The sequence below is a fragment of the Balaenoptera physalus genome (assembly GCF_965194825.1).
Source record: "Balaenoptera physalus genome assembly, chromosome: 13".
NCBI classification, from domain to species: Eukaryota; Metazoa; Chordata; class Mammalia; order Artiodactyla; family Balaenopteridae; genus Balaenoptera; species Balaenoptera physalus.
Genome location: NC_138892.1, coordinates 23,670,492 through 23,689,696, shown reverse-complemented (window position 1 = coordinate 23,689,696; position 19,205 = coordinate 23,670,492). Strand labels below are relative to the sequence as shown.

At 42.1% G+C, this 19,205-nt stretch overlaps 1 protein-coding gene and 1 long non-coding RNA gene across 3 annotated transcripts in view; one reads left to right on the top strand and one right to left on the bottom strand.

Annotated features, from left to right (window-relative positions):
• Positions 1-19,205, bottom strand: part of LOC309640596 (uncharacterized protein) — a 601,312-nt gene that overhangs the window by 187,915 nt on the left and 394,192 nt on the right. The window contains exon 5 of one of the 2 annotated variants that reach the window (XR_014252286.1): positions 8,994-9,140. The gene's annotated coding sequence lies outside the window, so the exon portion shown is untranslated. Of the gene's footprint in view, positions 1-8,993; positions 14,268-19,205 lie in introns of both variants that reach the window. The other variant, XM_082419559.1, reaches the window with a different exon arrangement.
• The window catches only part of LOC309640628, a 933,213-nt gene that overhangs the window by 546,277 nt on the left and 367,731 nt on the right, over positions 1-19,205 (top strand). The window lies entirely within an intron of this gene.

Here is a 19,205-nt window from a genome sequence, read left to right as displayed (position 1 = left end):
TTAGTGGCTCTCCCTGCCCTAGTGCTTGATCCACAATGTCCCCAGGGTTATTTTTCCCTTATCCTTCAAAGAGTATTTATGCATGTGTGTGCATTCATACATATATGCACGCATATACACACACATAATATGCATACACATACATGTATACATACATATGTACATGCATACACACATATGTTTATAGTATTGTTTTTATATTATACCTGATTTTTAAAAATTAAATATAAATCAAAGGTTTAAAATGACAAACAAGTATCTCCCTTCCCTCCACACACCTCCCATTCCCAGGACCACATCCTAGAAGCAACCATGTCAGACCTTCCGCTGCTTCTGTAGGTAGTTGCCTCTATATTGCTAAGCAACATACTTCTGATGCTCTTGCTGGATGTATCATTTCAGTATCACCTATTTCTGTTGTGATCTTCCTAAGGCACAAATCTGATCATGGCTCTCTGTCACCATATATGGCTGTGCAAGCTGTGCACTGCCGGTCACCCAGAAGCACCCTTCCCTTTGTACTTCCCGGAGATAGGCAACGTGGCAGCCCTGTCTTCCCCCTAGATTGCAAGGTCTCTGAGAGCTACGAGGGTCCTGGGCCAGACCTACCCCACCAGTCTCTCCTGGGCCACAACCAGGTAGCCAGTTTCAGGGTGACTGAATGTGATGGCTAATTGTATGTGTCAACTTGACTGGGCCAGATATCTGATTAAGTGTTATTTCTGGAGGTGTCTTTGAGAGTGTTTCCAGAACAGATCAGCATTTGAACTGGTGATGGACTGAGTAAAGCAAGTGTCCCTCCCCATTGTGGGTAGGTATCATCCCACATTGAGGGCTTGAATAGAACAGGAAGGCAGAAAGTTGGAGTCCCTCTCTCTCTGCCTGACTATGTGAGCTGGCCCATCAATCTTCTGCCCTCACTGCCCTGGTTCTCAGCGTTTCAGGTCTGGACTTGAATCTACGCCACCAGCTCTCCAGTTCTCAGGTCTTCAAACTACACCACAAGCTTTCCTGGGCTTCCAGCTTGCAGATGGCAAACTGTGGGCCTCCATAATTGCATGACCCAATCCTTATAATAAATCCTATGTATTATAGTAAGAATAGGTAGATAATAGATAGATAGATACATACATACATACATACATACCTACATACATAATCTCCTATTGGTTCTATTTCTCTGGAGAACCCTGACTAATACATTGCACAAGTCTGATGCCTGAGATGAATAGCAAACATGGCTGGCCCTGGTACAATAGTAAGAAATTAGGCCAGAATTTTGATATTAGATCTGGGTAACATGCAGTTTGTACAAGAGGCTTGAGAAGGCACCTTTCAGGGCTTTCCAATACCTGGTCCTCTCCATTTTCGACAGGAGACAATCACACCATGAAATCCCTAATGAGGGAGCTAGAAGCTCTGCTCACCCTACAACCTCCAAGCTGGAAGCCACCTCATGTACTGTGTTGAAAACTCTGCCATTTGTTCTCAGTTCAGGAAGGTGTAACTTGCAGCAGGTTTGTGTCAGCATGTGAGCCAATTTCACGACAGGGGTCATGCCTCTTTTTGACTGAAGATCTAGCTCTGAGCCAAGCCTGGTAGATCTGAAGGGAATGAGCACTACTTCTGTGAGAAGTCATCAAAGTTTGTGTTCTGCTTCTGCCTCTTTAGCATGGACCTTGCCCATTCCCTGAGAAGCTGTGTCCCACTTCTCTGAGTCCAGACAAGAATCTGGGGATACACAAAGTTCTCTCTCTCTCCCTCTCTCTCTCTTCCCCTCCCTTCTCTTCTCCTTTCTTCCTTCCTTTCTTCCATCCTTCCCTCCTTGCTTTGTTCTCCATTCAAATTTATGTTTGTTTTGAGTACCCATAAAAATTTTCTCTGAGCTGGACCTGATCTGAGGCCTAAAATACGGGAAACTCTGATCCAAGCAAATAAGAAAATCTTCTAGAAGTCAAAATATACAAAGCAGTATCTAGTCTTTATAAAATAATTAAAATATATACTACTTTTGCCAATAAACTAAGTCTTGTTAGGTTAGAATTTTGAAGTAGTTATTCAACAACCTTCTCAGTTAAATAAGGCACTTCTTCTTTGCAATATGTAACTTGTTGCTGTAAGAATTTTGGTCAAAAACAGAGTCAGCAAGGTCTTAGGATAGAAGGATAAATAATGTTAGTTATGTCATAAAGGCAGCAGTGATAGAGGATACATTTTCAAGCATAGATCCATATGGCTGGATTTGAAAGAATGTGTGTGTATATGGTCTGTTTAAACTGATCTCTCCTTTTGTTCTCTGAAATTTCACCATTAGAGATTCAGTCCTTTGCTATAAATATTGCCCAGTCCCTGCATTTAACATGTAGCTATTTCTGAAAGAATTAACATATTAAGTGTCTAAGAAAGCATGAGTATACTAAAAGTGAAATAGGAACAGGAGGTGAAATGCAACAAAGACTCATTCCCAAGGGTTTACCCTAGGGTGTTTTTAATTAGGTTTCATTTTTTTGCAAATGAAAAGTAATTAAAATAGAAATCTAGTAAAGGCTTCCATCAAATATTTTAAAAATGAAAAAAATGAGCATTCACAATGATATTTGATTAGCATTTTCATTACCAATTTTCCTTTATCCTTGTCTACAAATGTCAGCATATAGACTGGGCTTCTTTGGTTTTGCTTTCTTTCATAGCTTCATGTTTTAAGCCCAGAAAATCTGGCCATTAGAAATTTATTTTTAAATGGATTAAGTGCTCTCCCAGGAGCGATCTTTAAACTTTTCCATCTATATTTTGATAAAACTCCACATGAAGTCAATAACAAATTAGAACATAAATATTTAAGCAGCTCAAAGATAAAATGAGAGCTTCCTTCTTTCTCTCTTTTTTATGTTGCTGGTAATATGCCAAACAGAGAGGAATTAAGGGTCTTGGGGAATATGTCAAAAGCCTCTGCTTGTGCAAACAAGAAAAACCAAGCAAAAGGTCACTAAATCCAAGAGAGGCTGGTGTCACCTTGGAGTTGATCTCATTCACTTCAGGAATTCCTAATACTCTCTCCATCTTCTTCCTAGAAGTTTTTAATGCAGGAGGAAAGGCACTAATGATTTTTCTCGTGGGGCTTTTGCCCTTAATGAAGGCTTGCTATTAGAACTCCGCTATTTTTTTTTTTAATGTACAGGAAATTCTATTTATTTTCAAAGGACACCTAAAGAAGAAAAGAGTTCCTCATTTCAAAAGCAAATCAGATGAAATAAGGAGCAGACAGAGTATCCCCATCGAAAGAAACAAAGAATCAGTAAAATGAATATATGCTAATATATGCAAAGACGATTTCAGAAAGTGATGAACTTAAACAGATAAAACCCTGAATAAGCCACCCATTTGCTAAAATTCACTCCGAAAAGACTGTTTACTGGGATCACCTAGGCATGGAGATTGTCTATCAAGGAATGAATCTTATCTGTTCTGTGTGCCGAGATAAGATCTCCTGCCAGGGAGGATTTTTCTCAGGCTTTCATGATAATTGTAGATATTTGATTGCAAATCAGAATGTTTGTTCTACCTAATGAACAAAAGCACTGGATTAGTCATAGCTGGTATTAAAAGTTGTTTTTGTTTACAGCATGGTTTAGACTTTAATGTTCTTGGAGTACTCAAAGAACATTCTCAAATGTCATGTTTGTAGCACACACTAGTTCCCACTTTGAGCAAGCTGGAAACTGACAAATAAGTCTCTGCTTGCCCTTGACTAACAGAAGCATCTCCAGGCTGTGCTCTGACTAATAGGCAAGTGTGGGGAACAGTCCGGAGGACAGTGGTTTGTTCTGATTCACTTCCATTTCATTAAGGTTAGGAGAAGGCATTCAGTGTCATGTCATGTCATGCCCTGTCATGTCATGTCATGTCATTAAAGGTGTACTTTCAGAGTAACTTCATGATGTTTTCATCTAGCCGAAGGATAATAACACAAGGGATATTGAGGGGGGATGCCCAGCCAATCTCTCTAATCCATCTCCATGAGAAGGTAGAATGACCAGAATGCATGCATTCATTCATCCAACAAATATTGATTAAGCAAGTTCCAGGTACTGAGCTTGATGTTGCAGATATGACAATCAGCAAGAGAAAAACTTCCCCTTACCACCTTTCCAGACACACACACCTGAGCTTACATTGTCCAGTTGTATGAAATTTGAGCAAAAATGAACATAAAGTCAAAAGTAGTTGTATTCAACTGTCAATTATTAGCAAAGAAGGGAGTCAGTGTCTGCCTTATAGAAACCAGAATGTTAGCACCGAGAGAAAAAATGAGGACCATCTCTTTGTTAGGAGAGGTGATGAAACAGGATCAGAAAGCTTAAAGGTTTCACATGGGTATTTGAGTGGTAAAGTCAAAACTTGAACTCAGACTCTACTCTTCATCTGCAGCTTCTGCACCACCCCACAAGGCCTCCTTCTCCCAACCCCCACCATCCATGTTTGCTTCAGAGAAAGAGAAAGTCTAATTTCTGAATGATGGCTACATAGATTACATCACGATGTAGTTAATGACAAAAGCAAGACTTCAATACATGCATACTTTAAATAACGCATTAGGCTTATCACTGCTGATATCTTTAATTATGCCAAGGCAAAACTGGAGACAATCTAATGGGAAATACAGATTACTTGTTAAAATTATTAACAGAGTTAATGTGCTTACATTTGTTTACGTGTACTGGAATCAGCTCAGATATTTGACTGCAATGACAATATGTGTAAAGATCAATTAAAAGTCATAGAGATGAGATATTGGATTTCCAGACCCTAATAGGATTTCATCTTCACTTGCTATATTATGTTATACAATTATAATTGAGCTTCCATCAAACCACAGAATCTGTCACCTCACCAATTTATTTTCCAAGCACTAATGAAACTTATTTCCTGCTGAGAATGCTTTTAAAAGCATAACCCTGAGGAAGAGAGGTGACACAAGAGATGATAGGCTTCTATTTACTTAGCAAACCTAGGTAACAACTTGGACGCGGGTAAAGTGAGTTTGACAGTTTTAGGAGGGTCCTCAGCAGCCATTTGTTCATATTATAAAGAGCACCTGAGTTCTTTCAAAAAGAATTGTAAACAGCACGTACAACTCATGCTCACTCTAAGCCCTGATATCAGATTGATTCTCTGCCTCTTTATTGTAAGGTAGTCAAGCTAAAGGCAGAATTGATACAATATTTTCCTCTGGATCTTTCTTAATTATTTTTCCCAAATTAATATCATGCATTGAATTATAAAACAAACGTCTCTGTAAAAGAACTTAGTGAGGCTACTTTCACTTGATAAAATGAAAATTCTTTCCAATTTTGTTCAGAGAAGTGAAGACAATATCTAGAGGCCATAGTGTAGTACAGCTGTAAGATGACAAACATCTGGAATGACAGAACAATGATACTCTTTGGAGAGACTTACAGCTCCTATAATAATAATCTTGTGCTCCTCATACTGACTTGTGATTGTACAGCGACGAGTGAGATGGACAGATTCCCCTGGCTGGCAGGGAGTGTAATTCCTTAGAATCATTTATTTACAGACAGCCATGAGGGACAACAGAGATCATGTGATGTGGACCTCAACAGGCAAACCCCTGCCTGACAAATGTATGGCCAGATCCACCTGAACATATCCAGGAATGAGGCATTCACCTCACTGAAACAATCGCCAGACAACTGCCAGAAAGTTCTTCCTCGTGCCTTGCTGATATCTGCCTCTTTGTAACTTTAACCCTACCCTCTGAAGCCCCACAGTGCAGTTCAGGTCAAGAAGTACTTCCTCTGTACCCACGTGTACCCAACAGACACAGCAGACAGCAGGAGCTCAGCTGCCCTTTTCTTCAGCAGCCCCAGCTCCTCTTCCTCACCCCTGGGTCTGTGATGGAGAACACTTGGACTGGGACACACTCCCCAACTCTACGATGCAGTGCATGAGTCCAGAGAACACCTACACTCATTTTCTTTGGACATACAATATTTTAATAGATGCGCTCTTGACTAGTCACTTGGAGACAATAAATTTAATCAAAACATTTTGTAAGCGATGCTATACTAAATATTTGAAAATCTCTCTCACGTATCCTCTTCACTCTACCTCTCCTGACTAAATATGCTCAATTCTCTTAATGAATTTATTCTCCGTCCTCTAAGAGAGAGTTTTCCTGAGGGTATCCCGGTCCCCCCTCACACCCAATCAGTCACCAAGTCCTGCTAATAGTACCTCTTTTAAAGCTCTTCATCCCAAACTCCCACCCTGCTGCAGGCCACTGCCATCCCTCAGCAGGTGACGGCAGCAGCTTCCCATGCATCTCTGTGCCTCCATCCTTGCTCCCTTCCAATTACTGCTTTAGACCATCATCAGTGATCTTTCCAAAATATTAATCTCACCATGCCACACCCCTGCTGAAAACCCTCAGTAGCTCCCAACTGCTCTGAAGTCCAAACCCTTTATCTTCTCTAACATAAACTCTTTATAATCTGATCTCTTCTTAACTTCTCTCTTATCTCTCTCCAGTCTCCCCCTTGGAAATCTTAGCCGCAGGCAAAGAAAACTCCTTTCAGTTTCTACAACATGCTACATTCTATCATCTCGCCTCCAGGCCTTTGCCCATGTTGTTTCCTGTACATGAAACATTCTCTCCTAAATCTTCACCAACAATCCCTTCTCCCAGCTAATGCAGGCTTCCAGTCTTACATTGCCCTTCCTCAAGGACATCTTCTCGGACGCTTAGGACACCCAGCCATGCGTTCCCACGGGACCTTGCAATTCCCCGGGCCTCATGCTCATCACACGTTTGTTCATTACTTATTCTATTGCCTCTCTTCCTCTCTAAAACATCAGCTCTCTGACGGCAAAGCCCATGCCGTCTTGTTTACCATTGCATGGTGCCTGGTACACAGCACATGGCTATAAATATTTTTGAAGGACGAGGAAGAAAGGAGGGACAGGGGACAAGGGCAGCTCTGAAGACAGACTCTTGCCTTCCTCACCATTTTGCCCAAGTCTGCCGCTGGCGACTTCCTATACCTTTATTGAACTACCATTCTTTAAAATCGGATTGTCAGCAAGAATTCAAGTGTTATCTATTGAATTGCAGCAGAGCTCAATTCCCCAGACGTGCACTGTTTAGGTTTGGTTTATCCTTCTCTCTCTTTTAACCTGTTATCCAAAGCATCATCAGAAAAGATGATGCTGATAAGTGACGGTTCTCTTTGCCTTAAAAATTTCCCTTCAAGGCATGGATGTAGGTATGCTTTCAGAGGCTGCTGAAAATATCATACTTCATGGAGGGAGGGGGAACATACTGGTTTTACCATATTTCTATGGTGAACTTGCAATGCTGAAGTGGTGTGGGATACATTGTCCTGGAAATTGCTCTCAGGCCTCCAGTGACTTGGATGGATTCGGGATGAGGACTGGGAGATTTATGGTTACGACTGCAGTTTAAACCCATAAACCACAAATGCATATCTGACTGGAAATAAAAAGGAACTGAGTGTTACATCCTCCTAAGCGGATTCTTCCATAGAGTAATGTTGGAGAGGAATCTAGCCCCGAGTGCTTAACTTTGCAATTCAGAAGAGTTGTGACTTAGCTTCCCTTATATAACATGGGCAGCTTTTCATTATGTTTATTTGATGCAGTGTTATTGAGGCAATATTTCATATGAATAATTCATTTCTACTCCAACTTTATCTAGCAAAGTCAAAAGCAGAATCCGAAATTTCAAAACAGATCAAAGAGTTCCTTAAATAAATTGGAAATGCCTTGAGTTGCCTGCTTTCTAAATCTCCCTGTCTTGTCTATGCATTAAGCAAGCACTTACTATGGGCGGTTAGATACCAAAATTATTAAATGTTCACAGCTCTCCCTGCATTTTCTTCGGCAAAGATGAATTTTAGTGCTCCAGTTTTGCACCGTTTCTTCTTGTTCTTATCCAGAAATTGAGTTCCATGAGAGCAAATCACATCTAAGTAATTTTTTTTTTACATATTTTTAACTCTGGTTGTACGTGCCTGACTTTCTGAGGCCATCTCAGCCCTGATTACCTTCTGTTCACTGGCCAGCCTGATGAACACAGCGGGCAGGCTGGGGTGAATAAAACAGAGCAATTACATTTGGACGCTCAAGACTGCCAGCTGCCTGCGGACGCCTCGCCACAGCCTCCCCACTGGGGTTAGCCTCCTTGCGGGTCTTACCAAGCCATGCAAGAAAGCCGCCCTTCAAAATGACTGACATCCGAAGACTTGCCCAGGCTTTATCCAGCCACGAGAGGTGCAAACAAGAATGGAGCAATCAGAGAGGAAAATTTACAACGGAGGGAAAAAAAGTACTCAGAATCACTGAATCATACCTAAGTGTACTTTTTTTTTTTTTAATGCCTTTAGGTCAATAAGAAAAATATTAAAATAACTAAAAGATCTCTTCAAACCATCAAAGAATGCTCACTTCTTAGATGACTGTGTTAGAAAGGGCCTCAGGGGCAGTCATCTGGCCATCTTGTTGTGTCCCAGAGGAAGACCATGTTTCCTGGCTGGGGCAGGTAAGCATTTGGGGAAGAGTGTGATGGAGACAAAGAAGTACAACAAACACAGGCATCAGAAAACTCTAACTTCCAATCGTAACTCAGCCACTTACCAGCTAGGGGGCCTTAGGCAACTTGATATACATTTCTAGATCTGTGTAATACAGGAATAATGCTACTTACTTTATGAGATGTTATTGGAAAACATAAATAAGTTGATATTTGTAGAGTGTCTAGTACATAGTAGGAAATGGCAACTCATTCAGTAATCTAGATTAAGTGTCTACTCTTCAGATTTATGTAGAGATATTCTGGAGGTGTTTACTGTTGCCTCAGTAGCACCGTGTGTTGAAGCTGAGTAAAAATATCTGCTACAAACATATCCCCTTAGTCACTTGATCTCTGGAGTAGATATTGTTTAGTTGCTTACCCAATAGCCAGATCTACCCGCTGCTTCCTCTGGGTGGAGCCTGTTTCCATGATGGAGGCTCAAAATGCCACATACTCATTTCCCATCATGCCTTGTGGCTACGCATAAATGAGAGTTGCTGGGAACTTCTGTGAAGGAGTGTCTTCCCTGATAAAAGAAAGAAGAATGTGAGGAGAAAACCCTTTCCCATTCTCCAATCTTTCTGTCACATAAGGATATCCTTCAAGCTGCTGCAGCCACCTTAAATCTTGAGGAAACAGCCGAAACAGACTCTGACCTTACTCATTAACATCACAGAGCCATTGAACTAACCCACAAATGACCTAGCACCACTCTCCTTGTCATGTGAGATAATGAAGTACTTTCCTCATTTAAAATATAGCCCCTCTCGTTATTTATAACTGAACAATACAGCCCTTATTTCCTTTTCCTCCTCCAGGGCATCAAGAGACTCTTTCCATTTTACGTTTGAGCATTTGAGCAGGAGTATGCAGAAGTTATTAAAAAGGAGTTTATCTTTATGAATAATGCTAATTAATTTTCCAGAGAGGTTGGGTAACTCATCCAATGTCACACAGCCAAGAGCAGAGAAGAATTGGAACTCAAGTCTATCTGACTCAAAGGCCAGTCTTTTCAGAACACTGCTACTACATACACGTAGCTGTTAGCCAGTCCAAGAAGAAATTTTTTTTTTTTTTTTAAATCTCAGTATAAGGGCAAGGACGTTCAGTTCTGCAGACTCTTTTTTTTTTTTTTTTAAACTTTTGGGTTTATTTATTTTATTTATTTATTTATTTATGGCTGTGTTGGGTCTTCGTTTCTGTGCGAGGGCTTTCTCTAGTTGTGGCAAGCGGAGGCCACTCTTCATCGCGGTGCGCGGGCCTCTCACTAACGCGGCCTCTCTTGTTGCGGAGCACAGGCTCCAGACGCGCAGGCTCAGTAACTGTGGCTCACGGGCCTAGTTGCTCCGTGGCATGTGGGATCTTCCCAGACCAGGGCTCGAACCCGTGTGCCCTGCATTGGCAGGCAGATTCTCAACCACTGCACCACCAGGGAAGCCCAAGAAGAAATATTTTAAGTAGGTAAAGTTCCCTTTCCTTTTCTACCTCTCCTTTCAGTTTCTATTCTGCATAATTCCAAATCTCCCAAAGTTTCACCTCCTTAAGCAAACTCATGTTGTGAAATTTCCCCTTCTTTGTCCTCCTTCTTATCAAAATGTCCCTGTTCTGGGTTCCATTTCCTCAGGAAGCCAATATGCCTAAAAAGTTAAAGCTAGATAATAAGTAAATTTCTTTAATGGGATCCTAGTTTGGAGAGTGCCTTCAACGGAAGTTTTCAATGCCCTAGTGGACACAAAGGGCTGGTTCAGCCAACAGGAGTTAGCTGGGGGTATGGAGCATGATTAGAACCCGTTTATTCCTTAAGCAGGTACTTATTAAGCACCTCACTTACTATGCCAACAGTATGCTAGATGCTAGGAATATAGCACTAAACAAAACAAACAAATTCCCTCCCTTCATGAAATTTAAACTCTAGTTGAGGAGAGAGAATTTAAAAATAAATATGTAATATTTCAAGTGGTGAAAACTGCTCTAAAGAAAAATAAAGCAGGCTAACAAGAAGAGATTGGTGGGGGTAGACTGTCTCATTAAGAGTGAGCAGGACACACCATACAAAGAAAAGGACGTAAATGTTAACAATATGACAATATAAAATTCATGGAAAAGTACAATGGGAGAGGAAAGTGAAGAAAACTACAAGAAAGCTACTACCCTCTTCTTATAAAGTAGGACATCAAGAAATACTGCTAAAACTGGATTGAACACAAAAGGGAAAATTAACCATATTACTTAAAGTTACAAAGATGATCAGTAGAAAAACTAAAAAATCCTGGAGAAGAAAGGATAGGAGAAGGGATATTTTAAGAGAGCTAAATCCTCATTTTTCATTTCTAGAAGTCAATAGAAACTGCTTAATTGGGAAAATAGGTGTTATCTCACTTGCTAACTTTCACTGATCAGTGGTGGCTGCCTGGGGCTCTCCTGAGTAGAACTCCATACACAAGACCAGCTCTTTAAGAAAGTGGACTGTAATCGATTAATTAGTGCCATCGGTCAAGGGGGCAGAAAGGATCGATGACAGCCCACAGTCCAAGAACTGTCATCTCCATCTGGAGCAACGCCAAGGCATTCGGATCTGGGGCGGCCCAGGGCAAGGCGAGAGCAAGAGCAGCAGTAAGAACAGGTTACACCGGACCACAGAGAGAGAAGGAGGGTGGTAAGGGGGTTCGCGGTATGATGGGTTCTTAGGTCATACTTTTTGTTTTGATGGACAACATTCTGAAATGTACAAGGGAGATAAACTATAGAGAAGACTGACAGAAAAGAGTTAGCTTTACATCACTAATATAAGAATTAGGTGTGTTGGGCTTCAAACCCTGCCTTTCCGAAGTCTTAGAGAAGAAGTTAAGTAACGGAGTTTCTAAGACAGGTGCCTTCCTTGGCTGGATTGTATCCAGTGACTCATTTAAAGTCAGTGAAGTGTATTTTGGGTATTGTAAACCTTCAGTGGAGAAAACTTACTGTTGATCCAATGAAGCCCTCCCTGCCGTACCAATTACCTAAACAGAGGATGCCAAAATACCAGGGTCCCAGCTGTACCATCACGCCAAATCCTGGGAACACAAACAAAGCTTGAAATCTTGTCTCTAATTAAATCATGTGGTGCCTGGTGACTCTGCTGGCCTCCTACTCAGCAGAAAATCATGTGAAACTCTGAGCAGGCTCCCTTGGTGGCTAATGTCTCTAATAAAGACACAACCCCCAGCCTGTCTGTGCTCCCCAGGACTGGCACCAAATGAAGAGGACAGCAACACTTGCGGTTATCAAAAGGGCACGGTCAGAAAGCTGCCTACTCACTAAACAAAGCAACAGTGAAGCTTCACAACACTTCAGTACTCTAAGTCCGTCTCCACCTCGGTGAGAAGCACCCAGAGAGGTGACTATTGCAAAGAGCCCTACACTAGAGTTCTCATTCACACCCCAGCTCTGATACGTTTACTAACTTGTTCAACCTATATTCTGCCCAATGCTATGCTAAATGATAGATGACCCAGTGTCTCCCACTCCAGTACCCCAGGCTCCATCAGTATCTGGGGCACCTCACTTTACAGTGTTAATTCCTAGGCATAAATTGTTTCCAGTGTGGACAGACAGGCTGCCTCTGTGCTGAGGGTCCCATTGCCCATGAGGAATGATTAGAGGAGCCCTGCCTCCAAACACCTCTCCCACTTGGTCCAGGAACCTAAAGTTAGACGCTTATCCCTTTAGATTCCTTATTAAATGCCCCTATAGCAATGGCTCTGCACGGTTATCAGCCATTAACACCTTAGCATGATATGTTCCCAGAGGAGAGCCTACTGTGTGCCTTAAATAGACTCTATAAACTTCAAAGTACTCCAGCAGGGTCTAACCATTCAATACACACACACACACACACACACACACACACACACACACACACAGATTTTTTTGAGGACCTACTATGTGCAGGGCATTTGTGCTCAGGTGGAAGATGGTTTGGCATGTCATAACTAAAGGTAAATCATGTATGGCCCTGAGCACCATCTAGTAGGAGTGATAAGATACATACATAAATAAATATAATACAGTGTACAGTGAATTTATTGCCATGACAAAGGTACATAGTATTATGTTTGGGATGTAGTTGCGCTAGAGACCAAGCTAGGACCTAGTCATTCATTCAACACCTATTTATAGAGCACAAATGGACTCACTCATATGAGAGACTGCAGGACCAAAGACTTTAATGTCAGAAAAAAAACAGGGTATGTGTGGGATGCGTACGCAAGTGAGGGGTAAAGAAGGAAAATATGGAGAGACTCATAAGACCATCAGTTTGGGGTAGGATGATGGGAAAGGGGGGAAATGGCATATAAAATTAGAAAAATCAAGAGCTGACAGATCATGGAAGATTTTGTATGTCACACTAGAGAGTTCTAACTTTATTCTATGGTCAATAGAAATTGGGGGGCTATAGAAATTTTAGGGCTGGAAATTGACATAATCAAGACTCTGCTTTCTACAGATTAACCTGGCAACAACATATGGAAGCAATTAAACTAAAGATAAATAAGGTAGAAGACCAGTGAGGAAATTACTGAGTGCTCAAAGAAAGAGGGAATAAGGGCATGAGCTGAACATTTGACAGTGGAAACAGAGAGGAGGATAAATGCCGGCATTATTGGGTTCTGAAATAGCCATCATCAGCTCCTTAAACCCAAGTCTTGGGTCATATTTCTACCGAGCATACCACGTAGTGCCTGGCACAGAGTAGACACAGGATAAATGTCAGAGGTAGGTAAATGGATGGATGAGGGAGAGGGAGGAATTAAAGATGGCGATGCTTGGGGCTAGATGTCTGGCACCACCTTTGGAACAGGTTTGGGAAAATGAACCATGATGGATCCATGTTGTTGACTGAGGGAAATAAGAGATCAGAAAATACCTGGATCATGGGGTTTGGGGACAGCACAAGGGACCTGGGATTTTGACAGGAGAAAGGCAGAAGGCAGGAAAGGAGAACAGCAAGGGGCTGATTCTAGGCTGCCTCTCAGAACAGGGGGTGCAGACTTGATACCCCATGGGTTCAGGGGGTGGCTGACCCCTCCGAGGACTGTCAGGCAAAAAGGAGGTTGATAAGCATTGCAGCAGGGCAAGTGCTGGCATGAGGCTCTGGTTACAAATACAGGATTTGCACTCAGAGAGAATTCTGACAGGGCTGTGCAGGAATCCTGATTATACCACTTACTTAACCAGGTCATGTTATTAGAAATATTCAGGTCTTGATTTGTTCATTGATAAATAGAGATAATCTTACCAAATAGGGTTATTCATGGGATGGAAGAGATAGCAGCTGTCCACCAAAAATGCTCACTCTGAAACTTGCACAGTCTAAGTTACTACTGGGAGGAAACCACCCAGCCAGACAGCTGCATAACCCAGTCCCCCTTGTGGCCAAGTATTCCATGTGTTGGACAAGAGAATGTGAGCAGAAAAGACACATGCCTCTTCGGGCCAGGACTTTTTAAGGAGCAGGTAAACCTTCTCTACTCACTTTTCCCCAGCTAAGTGCTAGAGGCGGAGGATCCCAGGTCCTGGAGGAGGTACAGCAGCCCCACGGACAAGGCCTTCATAGCAAACCATCGTGTGGAGGAAAGCTGCCCTGGGACCACAGCTCCAGCAACAGAGGGCCCTGTGGACAAGAAATAGCCTCTTTGGTGTCGAAACACTGCAATTTTGTGGTTTATTTGTGATGGCAGGACACCTCATGCTAACAGATGCAGCAAGGATTACAGGATAAATAAGAGATAAAGCATGTAGCACTCTATCTACTCATGGTAAGTACTCAATAAATGGTAGCCAGAAAAACAAAAGTTAGAAGAAGAAAAAAGAAAGAAATAGAACTTGTGACAATGAGCAAAGAGGATGGTTCTAGGGAGCTCTGAGATCTGTGGGGTCTGGCAACTCTTTCTTTTGTTTGGGGCCTGAAGCAAGGTCTTAACCAAGTAGAAGTGAAGATACTTTTGAGAATCCAAAGAGAGGGACACTTTCACAGGAATGAATGAATGAATGATAGTTCATGGGCCTCCTGAACCCTATCTTTGTACAAAACACACACACACACACACACACACACACACACACCACACACATACACACACACACGTCCCCCCAGCCCCAACTGATGCGCACACATGCTTATCCATCTCCCCACCCCCAAGCCAGGTTAAATTCTTTGGCTTGGAATTTGGAGCTGCTGACAACCTCCTACCTCCTCACCCTAGAGCCCATCTGCCAGGCCTGTGACAGGCAGAATAATGGCCCCTTGAAAGATGTCCATATCCCAATTGCCAGAACCTGTGAATATGTCACCTCACCTGGCAAAAGGGATCTTGCGGATTGATTAAGCTAAGGATCTTGAAATGAGATTATCCTGGATTATCCAGGTGGGCCCAATGTCATCGCAAAGGTCCTTATAAGTGAAAGAGAAGGTCAGAGTGAGAGAGAAAATGTGACAATGGTAACAAGGTCAGAGAATCAGAGATTTGAAGACACTATGCTGCAGGCTTTGAAGAGGCAGGAAGGAGCCACCAGCCAAGGAATACAGGTGGCCTCCAGAAGCTGGAAAAGGTGAGGAAACAGATTCTCCTCTGGAGCCTCCAGAAGGAACCAGCCTACCAACAAACAGCCTGACTTTAGCCCCGTGAAATGGATTTGGGACTTCTGACTTCCAGAAATGGAAGATAAGAAATATGTGGAGATTTGTTACAGCAGCAGTAGGAAACTAATACACCTCCCCAGAACCAGTCCCCATGACCCTGCTGCTGGGCTCCTCCCTGCCTTGGCTTGCTACACTCTCCACACAGAGATAAGAGGCCACTGGGTTCTCAAAGCTTAGTCCCTAGAGCACAGAAGCAAGGCCCTCTGCTGATGGGCAGAGCCTCTTCACAGCACCACTGTCCAACTCTGTGATCCAGCCATTATCCATCACGAGCCAAACCAACCATGACGGCACACTAGATAACTACCAGCTCTATTAACTGGGAAATGACTTCGCGGCAACCTAAAGGATTTCACAGTCAGCAGATTACTAATCCATTACTGGGAAGGCTTTACACTTTTTCTCAAGTTCTTCACGAGGTAGTCAATTAGGCAGCGGGTGTCATAAGATAATATTATTTTTATTGAAACTTCTATATCCGCTAGATTTGTTTCGTGCATTAAACAATATAATGGGTGAGTTTCCAAATTCACTTCATATTTTAAAAGATGATAATGAGCACATAATGGCACCTAGACCCACATAAAACCTCCTCAGGTGGAATCAGGCCCTCTCTATCCCCCTACCATGGCTAAAACAGGGTTGGCAAGGTAGTAGAAGGTTACAGGATGAATTTCATGCCCTGAAATTCATATGTTGAAGTCCTAACCTCAGTACCTCAGAATGTGACTGTATTTGGAGATAGGGTCTTCAAAGATATAACTAAGTTAAAATGAGGTCATTAGGGTGGGCTTTAATCCAATATGACTGGTATCCTTGAAATAAGAGGAAATTAGGACACAGACACGCCCAGAAGGAAAACCACTTGAAGACATAGGCAGAAGATGGTCTCCTACAAGCCAAGGAGAGAGGCCTTAGAAGAAACCAAACCTGCTGACACCTCAATGTTGGACTTCCAGTCTCCAAAACTGTGAGTAAATTAATTTCTGTTGTTTAAGCCACCCAGTCTATGGTACTTTGTCATGGCAGCCCTAGAAAACTAATACAGGGGTTTTTCTTTATCAGCACCCTAGAAATTGCACTGAAGATTTCTTTACTAGGCAAATAGCTGGAATTAATGTACTAAGATCTTGTTTCCAATGTATTCAACTCTTTTATAAAAGTAGCAAATTGGTATCTTATATTCTGTCGGTGCAGTAAATAATTAGGCAAAAGGAACGAACATTTTTCAAATTCCTGCTATAAACTAGTCACTGTAATAAGCTCTTTACATCTGTTATCTCATTTAATCCTTAAAGAGGCATTGTTGTTTCTTAAAAACAAACAAACAGAAATACACATGAGGAAATGAAGGCTCAAAGAAGTTAAATAACCTGCCCAAGGCCACGTGGATGCTTCGTGAAATTAACATCTCAATCTGTGTCTCTCAATTTCCTGTTTACCCCAGATTTTGCACAAACTTTGCCACACAGCTGCATGATATCTTTGCACTGAAAGTGGCGAGAGTTCCTAAAGAGGTATGAAGATTAATAGAGGCCCTATTCCATCTCCTTTGAGCTTTCGAGCTGTTTCTGGGGAGAGGGGTACAGAGTAGTAAGAGTATGAGAAAAAGAAAAGCATCTTTTTTTGTATACATAGGAAACAAAAATCTGGCTGCCTATCGAGAGAGTACGTGCATCATTTCCCCTCCCTTGGTAACACTGCGGATGCCACGGCTGCTTGGGAGTGCAATAAACAAGTTGTAATATATTAGCACGAACAGTTGCAGTGAGCTCCTATAGCTGGCAGAATTCCTGAGAAATGGTTTTTATGGTACCGATCTCCTTGGAGACCTTAAATAACAACCTAAAATGTATGGTACAGGGATCACAGGGTTTATTACTTTAGTTTTAGCCTGGTGTTCTGCAATTTATAGTTTTACTGATAAATTGGGATCCATTCAGCTGGTACATATTATGTGGGATCGTAGAACTGTCTCTGCATTGAAGGATTAGAAAAGGGCAGATGCCTTGATTGGGTAATAACGGCGCTAGCCCAAGCTGTGCGAGTCTGACAGGGCCCAGCTGTGCATCTGGGCTCATTTTAAAGAGGAATGAGCTCACACAGTAGGACTGCACCCCTTCCTCTATACCTTCTAATCCCAGAGGAACCCGACACGGAGTTAGTAGTCTCATGCTTTCACTACAACCTGGCTAAAGGCAAACAAATTCAGCTCCCTTTTGGGGAGGGTGGAGAAGATCTCCACTAAAATAAAAATTACACTTCTGAATCCAGCAATAGAGGGGTGGCTTTTTATGCAGGACCCAGGAGTACACTGTTCCCTATTTTCCATGGATTAAGTTGAAATAAAATCTGCTTTTAGTGGCTGTGGCTGCTTTATATACACTTAATTAATTTGACGTTGTTAGGAATCAGATTTTACGGGCCGTGAACACAGTACATTTGAGAGAAAGCTGTTCATGTTCCTGATTTTCAACCAGTTGATCAGTCTCTTGGCTTAAAAAAAAAAAGAAAAATTTTTTTTTTTTTTTAGGAAAGGGACATCAATTGAATTTTGTTGTGTTGGTGGTGTTCTAGTTTTTAAAAAATCAAGCTAGTATGCAGGAATAGTAACTTTCTTTCAGCTGAAAGTCTGGTATAGATTTTAGCATTTGGACATTGGAGCCCTTTCAAATCCCATCTGACTGTTAATCTGTAAAGGATGAAGGATTTACACAAAGAGCCTCAACTCCAAGGTGTCATTAAGTTCTATGGGGTCAATAATTCCTGAAAATGCATTTAAACAACAAAGCTCAATAATTCTATAGACATTGTTAGCCTGTTTCTTTGGGGAACAAAGAGGACAGGGGGAGGAAGGAAATGGGCTTAGGTATGAGAGATTGGAAAAATGGTTAGAAGAGAAGAAACAGTCCCCACCCCCACCCATGAATTCTGGATCTTCCTTTGAGCTCAGAAGGTGCCCAGTCTTCTGTAGTAAGAAATGCTTTCCAATGTGTGGATGTGCTTTGGGCTCAGTCCTGGGTAGCCAACCTTCTTCCTAGTGGGTCTAGTCCTGAGACAGCTAACAGCCCTTTATGATGTCATTCGGCTCCTTGAAAAGGAGATGGGGCAGAGGATGAAATGGACATCCAGTGTTGTGAGAGAGTTGCCATATTCCATGCCTCAGTTACATTAACTGCTGCTGCAGAACCATTCAGAGCCAGCTCTGTTGAAGGCTCCTACCGGGTCAGGTACAAGGTAGCATCCTCACAGGGATTTTATCAAGGATCAAGCTAACTATTTTTGATAAAAGGGAAAGATAACTCAGGGTGCTTACTATTGTTTAACCTATGTTAAGATTCTCAGTGGCCTTGTCTCCTGGGAAAGATGCATTCTGAAAACGACTCCTGTGAAAGCAAAGATCCAGTATGCAGTGGCCATTCAAACAGAGAAGGAGGGAGGGAAATGTGACAAGATAGAGGGAGAAGGATTCAACGATAATTATTGCTAACTTAAAAATAACACAGCAGGGCTTCCCTGGTGGTGCAGTGGTTGAGAATCTGCCTGCCAATTCAGGGGACACGGGTTCGAGCCCTGGTCTGGGAAGATCCCACATGCCGCGGAGCAACCGGGCCCGTGAGCCACAACTACTGAGCCTGCGCGTCTAGAGCCTGTGCTCCGCAACAAGAGAGGCCGCGATAGTAAGAGGCCCGCGCACCGCGATGAAGAGTGGCCCCCGCTTGCCACAACTAGAGAAAGCCCTCACACAGAAACGAAGACCCAACACAGCCAAAAATAAATAAATTAATTTAAAAAAAAAGAATATACGAAAGTCCTCTTTAATTAAATAATAAATAGGAGAACAAGCTAAATAAAATGTTCAAAAAAAGATTTGAAAAAAAAAAAATAACACAGCAAAGGAAACCATTG